General features: G+C 34.2%; 1 protein-coding gene across 1 annotated transcript in view; it reads right to left on the bottom strand.

Annotated features, from left to right (window-relative positions):
- LOC125061617 (LIM domain only protein 3-like) overlaps positions 1-5161 on the bottom strand; it is a 75186-nt gene extending 70025 nt beyond the window's left edge. The window contains exon 1 of the mRNA XM_047667124.1: positions 4939-5161. The gene's annotated coding sequence lies outside the window, so the exon portion shown is untranslated. The remainder of the gene's footprint in view (positions 1-4938) is intronic.
- Positions 5162-20702: the final 15541 nt, after the last annotated feature.

Below are 20702 nucleotides of genomic sequence, written 5' to 3'. Positions count from 1 at the left end.
GATACGCTAGTTTAATTACAACAATAGTGGTCTAATGAGAGTTTGCTAATAAGCGCAACAGAATGTAATCAACATGCCTCGTCGCTCTAATGAGCCGAGTTCCTGGCAAAAACAGGCGGCCGGCGTCGACATTTTACTGGAGATTAATTAGACGTTCTGCCTATACGGGGAGCCGCTGCCTTCGCCGGAAGCCTCACTAACTCGTTACTTATTCACATATTCCTTAAGCGGTGTTAGTTCTAAATTCTCATAACAATTAATATCGCCATATATATCCACGGGCGAGTTCTTTCTTCGTCTTTTAATAGTCTAGTTAGCGAAGACGAATACCAGTTCTCTATTGACAACAAAGTAAACCTGTAAACGTCGTTAAGTTAAATAAGCACGTTTGATTACGTCGTAGCTAGCTACCCCATTAAAACTTAACGAGGGGAAACCCCGGGGAAAATAACTAACCCAATTTCCCTTTGCCGGGAAATCATTAAAAGTCTTAAAGGGTCTTTTCATATATTTTTTAGCCGGGAGCATACGTGCAAATAAACACATTTTAACATAGAACAAACAGTTCGTAACGAAGGCCGTAACAAGCGCAGAGAGGATATGTCCGAGGGCTGACTGTCGTGGCGTGGGCGGCAATTTGCCCGCCCGCCCAGGAAACTGAAACCTACCGTAAACTCGAGTAATTAGTATAATTAATACATTTAGTATAAAGTGGTAATAAACACTTAATTTTAATTGGACTACGTTTCTAAGCTTTATAACCATTAATTAATATTATTGTATTGTTGCACTAGCTTACAGACCCTTGTCTTGTTGTGGGTGACCAGACTCTTCCAAGGTCCAAACCTTTTTAGGTCTGGACCTCAGATTGCTGTATCTGTTTCATGATCATTTGTCAATCTTAGGCAAGTAGGTGATAACCCTCCTGTGCCTGACACACACCGTCGACTTTTTTGTCTAAGGTTCCCTCACGATGTTTTCCTTCACCGTTCGAGCGAATGTTAAATGCGCACATAGAAAGAAAGTCCATTGGTGCTCAGCCGGTGATCGAACCTTCGACCTCAGGGATGAGAGTCGCACGCTGAAGCTACTACGCCAACACTACTGTCCAAATGTCTTGGAATATTTTTCGTTATGAACTTATCTAGGAAAAAATACTTGATAAGCCTAGTAACATTATTAACACCAAAAGATTCTCATCCTGGTTGACTAGGCATTCTGTTATTTATCGTAAATGATTTTTTAATAACCACATGTGACTGAAACCACCCCTTCCGGAATTAAAAAGGGTAATTAATACATGCTTAAAAAAACATGAATTTTCTGTGATTTCAATTATTGCTATCTGTTCTTCTATATATAAACAAATCGTGCTCTGTTACATACAGCGTTAATTGGAAGGGTATCACCGGAATAGCGTCTCGTTACATGCGCCTTCCCACCGACATCGCGCCTCTGATTTATAACTCTCACATAGATACAATATAATATTCATAGTTCCACAGATTAACAACAGATTAAAATAAGCTGTTAATCTGTGGAACAATTCGTTCTACTTTTAATGATTCAAGATGCGTGCCTGAAGTTTTCAACATAAGACCGTCCGATACTAATAAAATCCCGATTTTATATAAAAGGGGGCAAACTGGAAGGAGGCTCACCTAATCTTAAGTGATGCCCATGGACACTCACACTGTCTTCGGTCGCAAGTGCGTTTTCGGCCTTTTAAGAATTGTACGCTCTTTTCTTAGGTTAAAGTCAAATTGTTTCAGAAATACTTTAGTGGGCAGCTGGTTCTACACAGTGGCGGCGCGCTTAATTGTGGAACGACGAGGTGATACGGATGGTATTTAGTATTCTAGCTCGACGTCCAATTATGAAACATAGCTGCAGAACAACTCTGAACACCCTCCATGGTAAATGCGGTAGAAGATGCATAGAGACTCCACATTTCTACGCTTGTATATATATATATATTTAGGTCGCTAGTAAAACGGCGCAATTTAGTTAAAAAGCTAGGCTGTTGATTAAACGCCTCATTAAGCTGGCTGCAACAAATATATTTTTTCTGGGGCGGCCAGGCGAAAATAATAAACAACTCAAATATAAGTCTTTCCTCCAATTAAGTTCTCTTTGGAGTAGACTCTTAGGGCGTGGGGTTCAAGTGCACAGACGCTAATTAAAGAGTTAAATTGGCGCCTGGTAGATAGTACAGGTGAACCCAGAGCTGGTGGTTTCCTCGCTCAACGAATAAGTAAACAACGAGTTATAGGGTGCCCGATTTAAAGATACACTGACACAGGGACCCACACTTTTTAAATTTGTTTTGATTTTATTTTATTACTAGCTGGCCTGGCGAACGTCGCGCGTCGTACCGCCTAACAGTCGATTTTTTTTTTTAAATACTTATTCTGCTACTCGTACATTATGTCAAAAAATAAAAACTTACCTTCCCGGAACCCCTCCGCTAACACTTGAACTTTATTATTAATATTTTGTATGGGAATATAGAAAAGTGTAGTTTTTAGACTGTTTCACTCAATTTTTTTAATTTTTCTCCGTAAGAACCATCCTCGTACTTCAAGGAATATTATAAAAAAAGAATCAGACAAATCGGTCAAGCCGTTTTCATGTTATGTCGTGACAACGGAAAACGGGTTTCATTTTTATATATACATAGATTACTATGTAGGTTAAGAAAATTGTAAATACTGTATATTTGATTATTATGTTTTATTTAATAAATAATATTTTTAATGTACATATTTTAATTATAGAATTATCGGTGTAGGTAGTATTATGTATTAGTAGTATTTTCTTACAGTTAGAAAAAAAAAATTAATATTTATTACATGTATCTAAATTAATTATTACATTTTCCAATTAGCCCGTTGTTTGCGTTCACGTTTAATTAATGTGTGCTGTATTAGTGTCGGTAGAATCTGATTCGAGACTCGGCAATTACCGACTACAAAATACATCGAATTCGCGTAATTGCTGAGAATATTACGCTGAACTTAATTGTTCTCGACTTAATTAATTAAGCTTTTGTTTCAAACTAACAGCAAAGTTGGCAATTCAAAATTGGATCTTGTAATTACCTCTATTGTATAGTACTTTCTATTATATCTGAAGCTCAGTTGATTAAGTTAATTACACCTGGTTCCCTAAGGGTGTGAAGGGGAGACAAGGAAAAAGAGCAAAAAGGTTGTACAGACTAAAATACTACGTGGTAAATTTTTGTTTTTACAGATAAAGAAACACACACAGACTATATTAAAATTCAACCTAAAAACTATAGAATTTCCTGTCAAAAATCTAAGAATTTTCTTCTTCTATTATCTATTAACTAAACTTTTTTTTAATTTATTAAAAAAATTGTAATCACGTAAATCATTTCTAGTTTACACAACAAAAAAAAACCAGTGGCGCTACTATCTTTTAGGTCTGGACCCCACATCTTTATATATATAATTCTTCTGTGAGTGTGTATGTCACTGAACTTCTCTCAAACGACTGGACCGAAATTGTTTGTGTGCCGGCCACAAATCAGCCCGGCAGGTGGCGCTGCAGTCGGTACTTTCATACTTTAATATCCTAATAGCTTGAAATATCATGCAGGACAACGTCTGTGGCGTCCACTAGTTTCTCTATATGTTTCATGACCATTTGATTTTCAGATAGTAAGCCTTCTGTGCCTGACACACGCCGACTTTTTTGGTCTAATGCCGGTATCCTCTAATGTTTTTCTTCGTACGAGAGAGTGATATGCCCTAGAAATTCCATTAGTTCACATCCTACTCCCAAGTAAAGAAGAAGAAAGCCTCCCTGAAGCCTCAAAAGGCATACCTACCTACTTGTATATCTCAATTTACAAACAAATAATTTATATTTAATTAGTTATGCAATATTTCGGTTCCAATAATATTTATTAACAGCGAGCGACATTTAATGCGATAAACGTGTTATCTATATTTTTCTAATTATCATAACAGCGTCAACTAATTAGAAATATGATATTCACTATCTCCCCCGGTTATACCCGCATATGTATCACTATTATTAACTACAAGCACACATTCCACTTAGGATGCATTAATTATAATGTAAAATTAGTTAGAGTTGTTTACATACAAGTGTAAAGGTTGAAGCGTATTTGAATAACCACGAAAAATAGTTATATGTTCGAGAATATTTTCAATTTATTTCCGTTAGTTTTTTTTTTAATAACTTCGTGTTTATGTTAGCCAAGAGCTTGTCACAATGCATAATATATCAGTGTGCCGAGGGCTATCACGCTTTAATAAATAAATAAATCTTACATTTGACATTAATTAGACATCACTATTGAATTATTAAATAATTGTTCCCTATTTATAGTCGAAGCTTAGAGCTATGTATAACAACTATGTTGTGTGTTATGACTCTCTTTCATTATCAAAAATCTATTGTTTTCACATACAAGAGCCATAGTTCGCTCTGAATATTACCATAGACTACCAAACATCGTAATTTTATTGTGAACATATATGCTTTTACTAATTAATTTTGAATATTTAAATCTTCCGCCTTGACCGAATTATTAATATAATAAAAATATGACGTAAAATAAACACTACGTCAATAATTAATAACGATAATAATTTTCATGTACGCACGTTAGTTTGAATTGTCTTGTAAGCAAATTACCGCGCTCAGAATTGTGTATTTTAGAAATTATTATCGAAATTATATCTTGAGAACGGAGCAACTAACCTAACAAATTATTATAATAGTGTAGGGCAGTAAAATACATTTTAAAGATGAGACTGCACTAAAAAAAAAATAACCGCTAACATCTAATAATTTAAAAACAAAGAAACGCTAAGCTTTCTGTCAAATGTGCAAACTTTAAACAGAAAAACGGTTTGTCAAACGCTACAAATACAATATTCTTACCTTATTTAGTTTTTCCTTCGTGTAAACACAAGGGTTATAAAATCCAATAGAGTCCAACACACAATCACGGAATTTACACTGTAGAGTCAAATTGACACGCGAATAAGGTTAAATATGAAATACATGAATGTTTACACCGTACACTCGAGGAAAGTTTTCGTATTGGAGCGAACACAGAAAACGTCCTCACGCCACGACAACTCGGAAGGGAATGAGCCGAGAGAACGCGAACTGCGAAGGCAATCCGCGATTAAGCGAATGCAGGCGAAATAGTGAAGCAGCGCTACAGATTAAAATTACTGTAGTTTCCAAAAAAACAGAAGATTTTTAAATTATACGTAACATTGACGCTTGGCTTCGAATTTATATAACAAAGTTATGAAAACTTGTAACTACCAATTCGTTATTTATTATTTTTTTTGTTTTTCTGTTATATTTTAACCCAATTTTACCTTATATCTATCTCATATATACACTTATATATCAATTATTAATCCACTGTGTTTTTCTTACAACATATCATAACAAGTCCTGTGTCAGCTGTGCAAACGTAAAAACACCTGTAAATATTTTGTATTTTATAGAAAAAAAACAATGACAAAGCAATATAGGCTGCTTAATAAAGCCAGAATTACACAAAATTATGTATTTTTCCGAGTTAATAGTTCAAGTGATTATAAGAGACTCTTTTCGGATAAGTATTTACAATATTAAGTATTATTCTAATGATATGTAAGATGGCCTTTTAGGCCGCAAAATGGTTATAGAAACATTATATTTCTGCTACAACTTAAATCAAGTTATTTATTATATAAAACTTAATATTATGTCCAACGGTGCACAAACCAAAACCTGACAAGCAAGTGATGATTCCTAAATGTTTAAATGTATTTTCCTCATGTTTAAAGTTAATTTTTTTAATTCGATATCAATCTCATATTAACTTTGTAACTAAAGGCTATTGTTATCATTAAAAAAACAAATAAGGATATATGGAAGTGTAGCAGTTTAATATGACAGTAAAAATCGGTAAACCTACTGATATAACAGTGAATCTGGAAGCACTGGCCCGGAGTAGCGTAGTGGAGTGGGCCGGGCGGGCGAAGGGTGGAACAACACTCTAATATAATGACGGGGTCGAAACACTTTAATGCTTTAATTTGAAAAGTACACTAACAATGCCTTTCAAGTGCCTATAATGTGCTTTTGTAATTAATCTATGGAACGTCTTTATTTCGATATTCGGCATTGTTTAAGACTTTAATTTATTAATATAATTAACGTATATAAAGTAATCCTACAGCTAACAGAAATTAATATAACAAAAAATCATTACTAAAATATTTTTAAAAAACCTGTGTGTACTTATGTACACGCGTTAGAAGTTATACTTCTTTGGCGTAACAATATAAAAATCTTTTCAAAAATGTTATTCTACGTCTGTAGAAAAAACTACACTAAGAATAGAAAAAAAACTAAAATGTCGACTATGGCTAACTTCAGGGTGTCGGTTTTTTGTGACGGTGTGCGCGCGCATCGTAAAAATTTACTCTCATCATTTTTCCCTAACGCGCCAAAAAATAACGATAATAGTCAATTTAATAGACTTTAATTAAATATAAAACCAGTGACATTTTAGATCCGGGCATTCCTAAGATTTCAGTTTCGTGGTTATTTTTAATAGACAAGTAGATGATTTTTTTTTATACCAACTGTGGACACAATGTCAGCGGGCTCGCGAATGCGTTGCCGGCCTTTTAAGAATTTGTGCGCTCTTTCCTTGAGGGGTTCTTTGGTGTCTGACACATGCCGTCTTAAATTATTAAATACTCTTTATAAAGCGTGCCATTAAGTTATAAAAATAATTGACGATATAATGACAAAATTAGGGGTAGTCGGGTGTTCACTTTAACGCAGTCATTTTATGATTTGGCATTCTGATAAACAATAAACTACAAGTTCCCACCTTTTCAGAATGCCAAATCATAAAATGACTGCTTCACGACTGATTTGAGAGCGACCGCCGATGCGAAAACCGCTGTGTGAGTTCGAAAAGTGAGTTACAGAATCGCAGGGCAGAATTAAAAATAACAATTTGTGTAAGTTCTTTAGTCACTAATAAATAACCTGAAATGGTTTTGAAAATCATGTTAAATAGGCCATTAAATCTATGGTTCCAAGCTCGACTCTTAACTGAGTTAGTAATGAATAAACGTACTCACGTCACTCTTCCTAACACCCTATTTTAAAGATGTCTTTAAGGAGGAACGTATATAAAATTAGTAACCTCCTTCGTGGTTAAAGTAACCATAGTATCAAGAAACAAGACGTCCAAACGTCAGAATGTTCAGGGTGCATCGTTAAGAATTTAATTTCCACGGGCGGGCCGCCCTCACCATTGTCCGCTCAGTATTTCATTATGGCTCTAGCTTTTCTATTAATAAATCACTCTTCGCCTGCGTTTAATTACGTCCCGGATCCGACCATCGTCTGATTACAGTTTCATCGAACATCTAATTGGGAGTGCAGTCTGGGGTACGTATGTATTCTTTGTTCGAAGATATTGCTCTGCGGCTATTACATCGAAATCAAGCGAAGATTGCTGAATTAAGCTTTTATAGCGTAAAGCGCATCTTTTGATTAAAATTGTCTGCGCTTATTAGTTCCAGGCTGGTACAATTTAATAGCTTAATCAATATTTAGTGTTGTATAGTTTATGGTTTATAAAGTCTGGTAAGGCCAGATGATGAAGAGCGTTGTACGAATAGTAATAATGCATTTTTAACTTGTTAATATAAAATTAATTGATTGATTAAAACCTACACAAGCTTATAATATAGTTAATTTATTAATAACTGTTCGATATACATATTTTTATTTTCTAAATTGTGATAATATTTTAATTCAGCCGATCGTCACATTTGATACTTTGTTTTTGTTTCGCTTATTACTTACGTCCTCAATTTTATAATTTCTTAGTGATTGTTTGTGGGTATTGTGAACTATTTTAAGGCAAAGAATTAATTGCTATATTATCAGTATAACCTCTCTTATTATTCCCTTATTAAATGTATCCTTATCCTTACGACTGAAAATTGTGTGCCCTTCTTCATGTTAAGAATATATATCGAAACGAGTTACGTACGAGGCTTATTATTTTAAGTTAAATTTGTGTAACAACGACCACCGAACCATTGTTTGTCGTATAACCATTACTATTATTATTAAAGCTTTATTAATCAATACAACAATTGGTTTGCATTCCTTAATATTAGTATTAGTTGTGTTAGTATAAATTTATGATAGATTTATATTTTAGTGGTCTATTTCTTGTATGGTCCCTTTTAGGGTAGGCCTCCTCCATTTCTCTTTGTCTTGAGCAACATTCATCCAGTTTTTCCCCGCTAATTCTTTAATGTCATCTGTCCATCTCTTCTTTTGTCGTTTACATCTTTCTCCATTAGGTCCAGTCCTTTCTGTTATTTCTAGCGTCCATCTTCTATCTAGCAATATGACCTGCCCATTTCCATTTTAACCATTACTATTACTAGGTTAAGAATATTAGAATCAAAGTTTTAACTTTTATTCTAGTTGAAATAAAAAAAAATCAAAAAATGTGCGTATTCATTTACGTGAACATATTTAAGTTTCTTAACGGATATTGAGTAATTATGTGTTACTCACTCTGTATAACTGACAAAAAATGCTGTTCGTAATATCTTACGTAAATTTTATAAATTAATACATCATCAATCTTCAAACCAAATAACGTCAAGTTATAATAATGTAATCCTCGTTCCGATAAAGAAGTTTATTTAAAAGGAATTTAATATTATAACACGGGAACGCGGCCCGTAGTGGGTACAGTGCCGGCCCGCGCCAGTTTAACTTATTGCCACGGTTAACGAGAATTTGCCGCTGTGTGCCGGCGAAATTGAAGGATTTACTTCGCGTCCCTCCTTTATTAAACTTACTGCACACTTGTTCACTTCTTGTGTGCGTAACACGCCGAAATTACATTTCACATGAGTCGTAATAACAAGGGACGTAAATCAAATACATTATTAGTTTCTCCTGTTGCCCACGCTATTTGTCAATTTATTGATGCATCTCGTAAAAATTATTCATTTTTACACGCTTTATATTAGCTACAGCTGTATGTATGTATGTATGTAACCGACTCCTTCGGACTCGATTTTGACCCACTTTAAACGGACAGATTAAATTCAAACTCTGTACACTTATAAAGAATCAGCGACAATATAATAATTTCATAGGTTTATCTCGAAAAAACAATGAATTTTTTTTAAGTCCACAAAGCAGTACGATTAAATTGAGACAACACGTATGCTGTTAGGACTAAAAAGTGGAAAATAAATATGGTTAAAAAAAACTATAAAACACGCTTTTAAAGCACATCAAACTAAAAAGTGAAAAATAATTCCTAATTTAGGCTGAAAATGGTAATGAAAAAAAAAATACTGGTATTATTGTGAAAAAGCGTGGGGCGCTCTGTGCCATATTTTTCGTCTATCGAGCAACCCACGCTTTTTCACAATAAAACCAGTATTTTTTGTTCATTACCATTTTCAGCCTAAATTGGGAATTATTATTTTGAATATCTGATGTCAGTTTATCTGTTGTCAAAAAGCATCGTCACTTTTTTTGTTACCACAGACTAGTAAAATTATAACACAGAGCTTCGTTCATGAAAGAGATTGTGTTCAGTAATATCAAAGATAATTACATTATTTATTTAATACGTCTACCAGAAACAGATCAATTTATTTTACATAAATACAATACCTAGATTTTATAGTTGAAAGCGTATTCGTGTGGTATAAAGAAATAAAGTGAAAATTTGCGACAAAACAAAAATATTAGACGCTGAAAAACAGCACTAAAACAGAAATGGAGTTAGGACACGTTTTCATATGGAAGAAGTTCTAAAAGAGTAACTAAATGGACTGGTATAAAAGGAAATAAAGGCAGACCGAAAGAGAGATGGGCCGACGAGATTGTAGGGTAGCTGGCAAAAATTGGATGCTGACGACAGAAGATAAAATACAGTTGAAATTGAAAGGGGCCTTCTACCGGACGGGGGAACATAAAAATTATTATTATTTTATTTATATATAATATTACGAAGGGGTAGCCAGAGACCACGGCAGTTTTTGCCGCGCACCATCACTATGTGGAACCAGCTGCCCACAGAAGTATTTCCGAAACAATTCGACTTAGGACCCTTCAAGAAAAGAGCGTACCAATTCTTAAGAGGCCGGCAACCAATAACAAGCCTTCTGGCAATGTGAGTGTTCATGAGCGGCGGCATCAGAACCTCCTTGGTACAGTTCTGACATACCTCTCTCTCTTTTATATATAACATGCAGCTTACTTGTCATTTATGGGTACATTATTATTATTATTATCAACAAATTAATTCTTACAACGGAATCAAAATTAATCAAAAGGATTCACAAACAAAATACTGTTCACATTTTGTAAGTGCTTGATTTGTGTTATACGCAGAAGAGGATATTAGCTATCTATTGATTAGATCTTAATCTCTTTCGTATTTCAAAAGATTTAAGAAAGTCCGATAATTGTATGTAGTCTTGATTACAAGTCTCGTCTGCGGCTTGTATATCAAAAAAATATTAATAAAGGTCAAATCTCTGCTCTTACCAAATACGTATGGTAATTTACTTAAAGGCAATCAACTTGTTATTCAACATAATAACTGTTTGTTAACTAAAGACCTCATTTAGATTTATGAATTTACTTGAATTTTTTACGTCTCACTCTCGTGACATTTTTATGCCCTAAAACAAATAGCAATGGACTGAGCATTTAGTATGATGCACAAGTAAGAGGACTTTAAAGACAGCTATATTGAAAGGTCCAAGGAGAAAAGGGCGCCTTAAAAAAAGGTAGAGAGAAGAAATAGAATCGTTAAAAAAGAGAATGGAGAAAGAAAACCATGGAATGAGATATTCGGAAAAAGCTGGTGGAGGCCTTTACACGTGAAGGTTTCAATGGACGGTACTGAAGTATGCTAGGATATTTGGATAACAAGAAAATGTATATAACAAGTACAAGCTGTATATTCAACAGTCATTATTGGAAATTAAACTTTTATTATTATTATTTTACGTCAATAACGATTAGTTACAAGACCCGGATATAACGTCAATGTAAAGCTTAATATTAATATACAGTATTCAAAGAATGTTTAATGAGTAACTAAGTTAACATCAAGAAATAACGAATGTAGAATTTGAAGCAATTTCATATTATCAACTGAGCGATCTTTATTAATTTTCTTTGATTTTTTACGTCTCGTAATAACGATTAGTTATAAGACCCGGATATAACGTCAATGTATAAACGTAATATTTAAATACAGGATTCAAAGAATGTTTAATGTGTAACTAACATCAAGAAATAACGAATGTAGAAGGTAACATTTGAAGCAATTTCATATTAACAACCGGGCGATCTTTATGAATATAGGTACTTAGATTTTTTACGCCTCGTTGCAAAAACGATTAGTTATAAGACCCGGATATAAAGTCAATGTAAAGCTTAATATTAATATACAGTATTCAAAGAATGTTTAATGAGTAACTAAGTTAACATCAAGAAATAACGAATGTAGAATTTGAAGCAATTTCATATTAACAACTGAAGGATGTTTATGAATTAACTTTGATTTTTTACGTCTCGTAGCTAGAACTATTAGTTATAAGACCCGGATATAACGTCAATGTAAAGCTAAATATTAATATACAGAATTCAATGAATGATTAATGTGTATCTAAGTTTGCATCAAGAAATAACGAATGTAGAATTTGAAGCAATATCATATTAACAACCGGACGATCTTTATGAATTTACTTTGATTTTTTACGTTTCGTAGCTAGAACTATTAGTTGTAAGACCCGGGTATAACGTCAATGTATAGGCGTAATATTTAAATACAGGATTCAAAGAATGTTTAATGTAAGTTTACATCAAGAAATAACGAATGTAGAAGGTAACATTGCATTGAAGCAATATCACCGGACTTCCTTTAAGCTAAGCGTATCGCTTAAAGTTTCGCAATATACGCTCCAAGCCGGTCCTTTATTAAAAACTATTCTCACATTTTTAATTAAAACTTGTGTTCCCCCACTAAAACTTTATTTAAGCAATAAAGGCGGCGCAATTAGCGGCGCTGTCCCCGCCGGCAACTTTACCTACTTTTTCTCCGCTTTAATGAGTGTTTTTTAATAAAGCCAGCGACTGCAAGTTTATTAATTAAGTTTAACCCATGTCACGGCAATGGGCCAACACTGCACGCTACACATTTTGCAGCCTTATTATAGTCTTGCACGAACGCCTTAATTTTATTATGGCTCGTGTTTCATCGAAATCTAATTAGAACGATACTTTTAATAATAAGTAGTGGTACATTCAGATTGATTAATTACCGCACATATAGGCTTGCAAATGTTAAATTAATTATCATAATGTCAAAATAGTAATAAGAACAAAACTTATGGTCTAAATACTGATTTAAACACTGGATTCCCAACCCCTATGTAACATATATATTTCCTAATATCTAAAATTGAATTGCTCACTTAAGAAACTTAAATGATAGGTTTTAGGAAGAAATTACTTGGAAATTGTTAACGAAACACAGTAAGGAAACATGTAATGGATAACGGAAATTACAAATATTTTTTTAGATTATAATAAATTTTCAAATTGCCCCCCTGTGGGGCGTAGGCCCCACGTTGAGAAAAACTAGTCCAAATACTCTCCTACTACAAACTATAATTCTAATGTGCAAATAAGTGACCTGTCCTCATGCCTGACACACGTCTCCGACTTTTTTAGCTCTAAGGTTTCCTAGTCACGATGTTTCCCTTCACCTGCCCTGCGATTCTGTAACTCACTTCACGAACTCACACAGCGGTTTTCGCATCGGCGGTCGCTCTCAAATCAGTCGTGAAGCAGTCATTTTATGATTTGGCATTCTGATAAACAATAAACTACAAGCTACCTTTAGGTAATGATGGATTTTTCTATTCGCGTATGTTAGAGGAAAAGTGTATGATGTAAGGCAGAGACATTCATCAACTAACCTTTAATGTGCACTAATCTGAAGACACAAGAAAGCGTTATAGCACCACTGTAGGAAATGCAGATAGCATAGTTCCCAATAGACCAGAATACCAGTCCAGCCCTCATCCACTAGATCAGTTCTTTACTATATCGTAACACGGTCTGTGTTATCCATCTTTTGCAGTCAAGCTAAAGCTGGTTCAAAAGTCTTTGAGTAAGTCTTGGACCTGTGTCACCAAGTAGTGATCTACTTTGAATGTGAATGTTCTTTCGTTAGTGAATAGTTTTTTAGTTCCACATTATTTTGTATCTTAATCTGTTAATAAACATTACCTTAGTTTAAGCTATTCATTAGTATTGTAGAAAATTTAGTCAACATAATATTACTAATTAGCCATTATTATTGTATAAGCTAGATAGTTATTCATGTAAAGTGGCACTTTTTATGTGAACTTTATAAATAATAATAAAAATTATCTATCTGAAATGTTATCCTACAATTCAAAAAATATATACCTAGATCTTATAACTAATAATATAGCAACTCTTGTGAACCCAGCCAGTGAACAAACAAATAGGTCTACCTCGATAGAAATTCTATTTATTATATTAAGTATAGGTAGCGTGACTAGCGCTTCGCCCAAATTGGAGTGTATGCTCGGTACATCAAAACGTAGAGACTACCGCCTCAGGTTTTTACTTGGTACCCGTAGATCCAGTCTCTCCATTATATCCAGATTATGAACCCAACCCGTAAGTATCCTAAATAAATACACAAACAAAGCAGTCTCTCTTCTAAGGCGCAGCTGGTCATAATTGTAACTGTCAAAATCTATTTATTACTTTTAAATTGACAGCTTTATAGATTATGAATGTAAAGTAGAGAACGTTGTAGAATGGAGCTTGAATGACGCCCGCCCATTGCAGCTTCAGCCCCGCGAAGCTCCGACCATAATGACATTCCCGTGTCTAACAAATGGAGAATCGCTGTTGATTTGTGTATATAGGACTTTGTTCTTTAAACACCTAAGAACTTTAAGGCTTTTACTATGAAAGATACTTAAATTCCCGATTAAAACGTTCATGTTTAATTTGAGGTTTGCCATTATATTCATTGATGGTAACGCTGATTATAGACTAGGCAAATAGTCGCTAAATACTTTTCAAATTAAAATAAACGATAATTAAAAAAAAAATTATTTTATTTTTTATGATTGGATAATTTCACACCAATTGACCTAGTCCCATGCTAAGCTGGTGAAGCTTGTGTTATGGGTACTAGGCAACGGATATACATACATATTATAGATAGATAGACATATAAATACATATTTAAACACCCAAGACCTAAGCACAACACCAAATACTCATCACAACGATGTTTGTCTCAGCCGGGGAGCGAACCCGGGACCCATGGAGTTTGCAGTCAGGGGTACTAACCACTAGACCAATGAGCTGTCTTTTAACTATAAAAGATTCTTAAGAAACTGAATTAAAGTGGGTTCGAAATGTGGGATAATGTTTTTATTTATTTGCCAGACAAAGCACTCTTTGGCTACCATTGCAATGACACAGTTACAAATAATACTGATTACTGGTAATAGGCTCTGACCATCTGCAACCATGCAAAAGTTGGAAATTAGTTGTACAGTGTTTTTTTTACTTTTTTTTTAAATTTATTATTGCTTAATACATACACTAAAAGTACAGAAAACACCAAAAATCCACATTACCTCGGTGCCTGAAATACCGCAGTACTAATTTTGATTCGTTATAAACTAAAAATTTAATTACTACAGTTTATAAAAGGCCGGCGACGCACTCGCTAGTCCTCTGGCATTGAGAGTTTCCATGGGCGGCAGACACATATTTACATAGTTTGTTAGTCCGCCACACATGTATGAAAAACTGGCTCAACTATGCGAGCTATGCTAAACTAACTTAGTTTAAAGCCCGTCACAGACTTAGCTATAATATATGTATATTAATATTTCTATGGCTAGGCATATTACTATATATTTTCTATACTAATTTTCGCGTGACCGCACACTCAGCTATAATATATATTTCTGTGACGTCACCAAGCGATACCGTAATATACATTATTGCATATTACTATATATTATGGTATAGCAAGACATCAATTAAATGAACGCAAAATATATATTTCTCAGTGTGTGGTAGCTTGCTATAATATATATTATAGTACGGTATATTAATATATATTATAGCTAAGTCTGTGACGGGCTTAATTGGCGGGGGACGATCAGCTTTAAAAGTAGCAGAAAAGCAAGCCGTAGGTATGTATAGAAGTTAGTCATTGTTAGTCAAGTAGTTCCAACTAATTTCCGCTAATGAAAATGCGTTTCATGTTTCAACTGACGTATTAAAATAATGAACACATAAACATGGCTTCTAATGGAAAACGGTGTAAAAAAGCCAAAGAGCGTTGTTTGCTAGTGTTGCAACACGGATAAAATGAACATTATATTAAGTATGAGAGAGATATATTAAGTAAAAAAGTAAATAAACACTATTGTTGTATTGTGTAACAATTGAATCAGACAGATATTAAGTGCACGAATGTATATTTTAGAATTATTACCAATCATATTTGTTTCTTCTCTCTTTCTACAAATTTCTTCTATTCTATTTCTTGCTTAGGAAACCGATACTGCACTATACTTTGACCATTTCAGAATAAAGCAAGGTATAGTCGACCTTATAGATAGAACCTTATAGTTACACTTCGATGCTGTATGCCCATATTCGCCAAAAAATTTGAAACCAGCTCCATTCTCTTTTCGGCAACGATTGGTCTCGTGCTCTTCTTGACGGTATATGGTTTTACATTTTTAGTTTTTATAAAACAGGGGGCTAACGGGCAACGGGCTATAAGTGGGCTCGCGAGTGTATACGCTCTTTTCTTTTTCCTAAGTTGAATTGGTTCGGTAATACTTCAGTGTATAGTATATTGATTCTATTGTTACCTACCTGTTGGCCTCTGGTAAAATGACCAGCGCTGTGAAACAGTCTGCTCCACAGCATAATGCTGAGCCAGGGCCAGTTACAACCACAATACACACACATTACACACTTAAAATTCCTTTTTTTTCCATATTTTATTTTTCTTTTTTGATTATTAATATATTTGTGTTTCTGCGTGTGTGTTTCAATAGTAAACATGTTAAACACATAGTAAAAATGTTAATTACGACGTACAGACATTGCTGGCAATTGTACATGTACAGATGCATTCGTGCGGGTCAGTAATTGTTCGTGTACAAACTAAGTGTAGAGTGTAGCCCATTCGGCCTAAAAGCTTCGCGGCAGATTGGATCAGGCACACGGCTTTTCCATTACGTTCTTTATAAGCTTTAGAAAATGTAAAGGTTATTTAGCTTTGAGAAGCTTCTATCATTGTAAAGTCTTTTTTGTTCTTCAGATTTCTGCGTTTCACAGAACATTTTTCCTTTATATATAATAGATTATGCGTCAATGATTTTAGTTGTAAAAGTAATTACAATATGTTTTTAAATAGCGTTATACTTGGCTAACGATTTCAAACAATTTGTATGACATATATGTATAAAAATGAAATCCGTTTTCCGTTGTCACGACATAACGTCATGAAAACGGCTTGACCGATTTGTCTGATTCTTTTTTTATAATATTCCTTGAAGTACGAGGATGGTTCTTACGGAGAGAAAAATAAAAAAAATTGAGTGAAAAGGTCTAAAAACAACACTTTTCTATATTCCCATACAAAATATTCGTAATAATATTTAAAGGCAATTTGAACTTTAATACCATATCATAAAGTTCAAGTGTTACTGGAGGGGTTCTGGGAAGGTAAATTTTTATTTTTTGACATAATGTATTTGTTGTATTATCAACTTTCTTTTTTTTATCTTACTAGCTAGACCGGTGTCCCGAATAGCAGAATAAGTATTTTAAAAAAATAAAGAATCGACGGTTAGGCGGTACGATGTTCACCAGGCCAGCTAGTAACATATATAAACAATTTATGTTTGCACAAAAACATAAAAAAGTTAATGGTCTAAGATCCCGATATACAACGACCTTCACCGAGATGCTTATTTAATGAAACGTATTTTATATGTAATTTAATATGCCAATAAATATAATCCACATGGGTTGTCTAGCAAATTTCAGTCCAGAGTATTTTAATTAAAATTAAAAAAAAATATACTTTGTTAAACATTTCACCGGTATGATTTTATTATTAGATAAATTCTATACCAATCGAAATATGAAGCCTATAAGAATATGCAAACGTTAGGTTGTTTTTAATCAATTAATTATTTATGTGTATATTTTTATGTGACACTAAAGTATATATACAACTTTAGTAAAAAAGAAAGTTATAGTGATACATATATAATTCTACCCTGATTAAAAATATTGATTGAAAAAAATTTACTACATGCCAATTATAAATTTTTTTTTTTAAATATTAATTAAACATACTCTGGACTGAAATTTGCTAGGCAACCCATATGGATTATATTTATTGACATATTAAATTAAATATAAAATAGGTTTCATTAAATAAGCATCTCGGTGAAGGTCGTTGTATATCGGGATCTTATACTATAAAGAAAACTGAAATTTGACACTAAACAAACGACAATTAATACTTAATATTTCAAAGAAAAACCTAGATTATTATTGCTAGATAAAGTCAAATATTTCCTCACATTCTCTTTCCACAGAGAAGAGTGACTTTTGATATCTCAGTTGCCTTACGAAGTATTCTTCCCCAATACATAGAAACATCTAACTTGGTGAGCCCCTTAACACTATACCCAACTATTACATCATCAAACTTGGAGACAGAAAACGAAATTCCACCCGTATCCCGATGTCCGTCGTTCCACAACTGAGCGTTTCTTAAGGTTGTTTTTGCCGCGCACCGCCACTATGTGGAACCAGCTGCCCACTGAAGTATTTCCGTACCAATTCGACCTAGGGTCCGTTAGGAAAAGAACGTACTAATTCTTAAAAGGCAACCCATTTGCAAGTCTCCTTGCAATGCGAGTGTCCATGTCTCCATGTGTATCACTTAACATCAGTAAGTTACAATAAAAAATAAAATGTGTGCGTACAAAGTACACATGTCAGAAGTGAAACTTCTTTGGCCAACTAATATTTAAGTCTTGTTCATGATTATACAAATTATACATTTAAAACTTTAGATTTCCGAGACTTGGAGGGAAAAGGAAGATATGTTAGGAATTTAATGAATTTAATTGTGTCGAAAATTTATACAAATAATAAATTTATTTCTTCGATATTAAAAGCACGTGGCATTTTATTTACAATTCGTCGTTTGAGATTTAAATAAATTATTTTGCATAAAATACAAAATACTAAAATTTCATAAATTCTCTTTACGAAATTTTAATTTTAGCAATAGAATTTCTATAATATTTATATAATTCTCACTCTCTCTCAATTGGTATCAATCACTCTATCCCATTTCTTCGACAAAAACGCTGCACATCTTCGTGACGCTAATATTATTATTGCGTTTCATCCGTAAAAACTTTCTTTTATAAGTATAGGTCTACCTTTTCGTTCTTCGCAGTCTCTCTTTGATATAGTCATTATTGAGTCGTTATTCAGGCCATACTAGCCGCGAATATTGGGTCTACTAACAATGTGCGTCTTTATAAGTTTTTAACGAGCACGGACGGTATAAATTATGTGCGGTGAGGGTATTCGGTCTCGTTATCTCGCTAACGGCGCCATAGCGGAAGCTTAATGTAGCGAAGCCTTATTGTAGCCACTTACGAAACTGCTATTACAATTGTATTTTTATTCTAAACGTTTTAATGATTTTAATGAACTATACATTGCAGTGGCATCAGCGTGCTACTCCCATCCCTGAGGTCGTAAGTTCGAGCCCCGGCTGTGCACCAATGAACTGTCTATGTGCGCATTTAACATTCGCTCGAACGGTGAAGGAAAACATCGTGAGGAAACCGGCTTGTCTCAGACCCAAGAAGTCGACGGCATGTGGCACAGGAGATGCCATGAAAGATATACAGAATCTGAGACCCAGGCCTAAAGAGCGCCACTGCCAAAAAAAGGGCAGGCCGCTTCTTGAGACATGCCGCACTTAACGATACTATATGCCATCCCTTGCCATCGTCCACGAGCCAAGTCTACTTGAGCCGACTAGTATTGCAAGAGATGATGGTAAGAGACCGGATATTATGAGTTTGATTCCATGGAAAATGGGCCGGGTGCTGGTATGGGATGCAACCTGTTCAGACACGCTGGCCCCTTTCCATCTACATGGAACCAACAACATAGCTGATGCGGCTTGTGAAGCAGGTGAAAAAGCTTAAGCATGCAAATACAGGAGTCTAGGCTCCGAATATGATTTTGTCCCATTCGGTGTCGAGACCCTTGGTCCGTGGGGTCCTAGCGCTATAAGGTTTTCGAAGGAAATAGCAAATAGGTTAGTTGAGATCATAGGACATTTAAAAAAAGAGCATACTCCTCCCTCAAAGGCAGTCAATGACCCACTAACAAATGGGTGACAAATAGGTGACAATTGGGTGACAGATGGGTGACAAATGGGTGACAAATGGGTGACAAATGGGGTCCATAGGGTGCGATAACTGCATTTGATATGCGTGAGTAAAATGTCATGTCATGTAAATTGGCTGTCAAAACTCGTTTTGTATTTGGAAAATACTCGCTCTTAATAAGACCTAAATAACTTAATGGTAATTTTATTAAGCGTAAACAAGAATTGCATGATTTCAACTTCTTTAATACGGAAACCATTAAGGGCGGTTGAAAGTTAATAAGTAATTGGTACTGTAATTGCTAGCCAGGGACGGGCTTGAACTATTTAATATTTTATATGAATATTTACGAAAAAATTAATTTAAAAAATTATTTTATAATTTGTATGTCAAATTGAATAACATTTTCAAAAATGTTTGAAAACCGGAAATCAGACGGCCTCGATAAAGAGAAAAGATTTAATTATTTGTTTGTTTGTTTGCATTAAAGAACTAAAACTAAAAGAATGATTTGGAAATTCTTTCACCATTAGAGCCCTACGTTATCTCTGATGAAAATAGTTTTCAAAAAGTTATGGTTCTGTCTGAAATTACCATACGTAAGGAGTGAAAAAGACTAATAAAAGTTCCTTAATCAAGTACCTATGCTGCGGAAACTATTGACAATAGAGCAAAGTGGCGTACTACAGTTTTGTAGAATACATCAATATCTACGAAAAAGTTCGCAGTGCATCTAACAAAAAAAACATTTAGGTACATTTATAATTATATATAATTGAAAGTACTCGGTTTACATTCCAACATAATTTTGTTACATTTTAGTAGAATTCACACTACACCCTATTCTCCTAATGTTTAATAAGTGATGTCTCAGTTCCGGTTGAGTTTCCGGTGTTATTTATGGGTGTTCTTATTAGATTGTTGGGTATTAGGGGGACATACGGCCCTGGCCGGCCTCCAGCGGGGGCGTCACTAAATGAAGGTTACCTACCCTGCAATTAGTGCTCCGCAGTATTAATAAAGAAATCCCTTAATTCTTGTTTAATAAGAAAATTCTCAACGTTTCAACGATAATCATTAGCGAATATA

The sequence above is a fragment of the Pieris napi genome, chromosome 23, assembly GCF_905475465.1.
Source record: "Pieris napi chromosome 23, ilPieNapi1.2, whole genome shotgun sequence".
NCBI lineage: Eukaryota > Metazoa > Arthropoda > Insecta > Lepidoptera > Pieridae > Pieris > Pieris napi.
The sequence above is the reverse complement of the archived record's forward strand: the minus strand, read 5'-3'. Positions and strand labels throughout refer to the sequence as shown.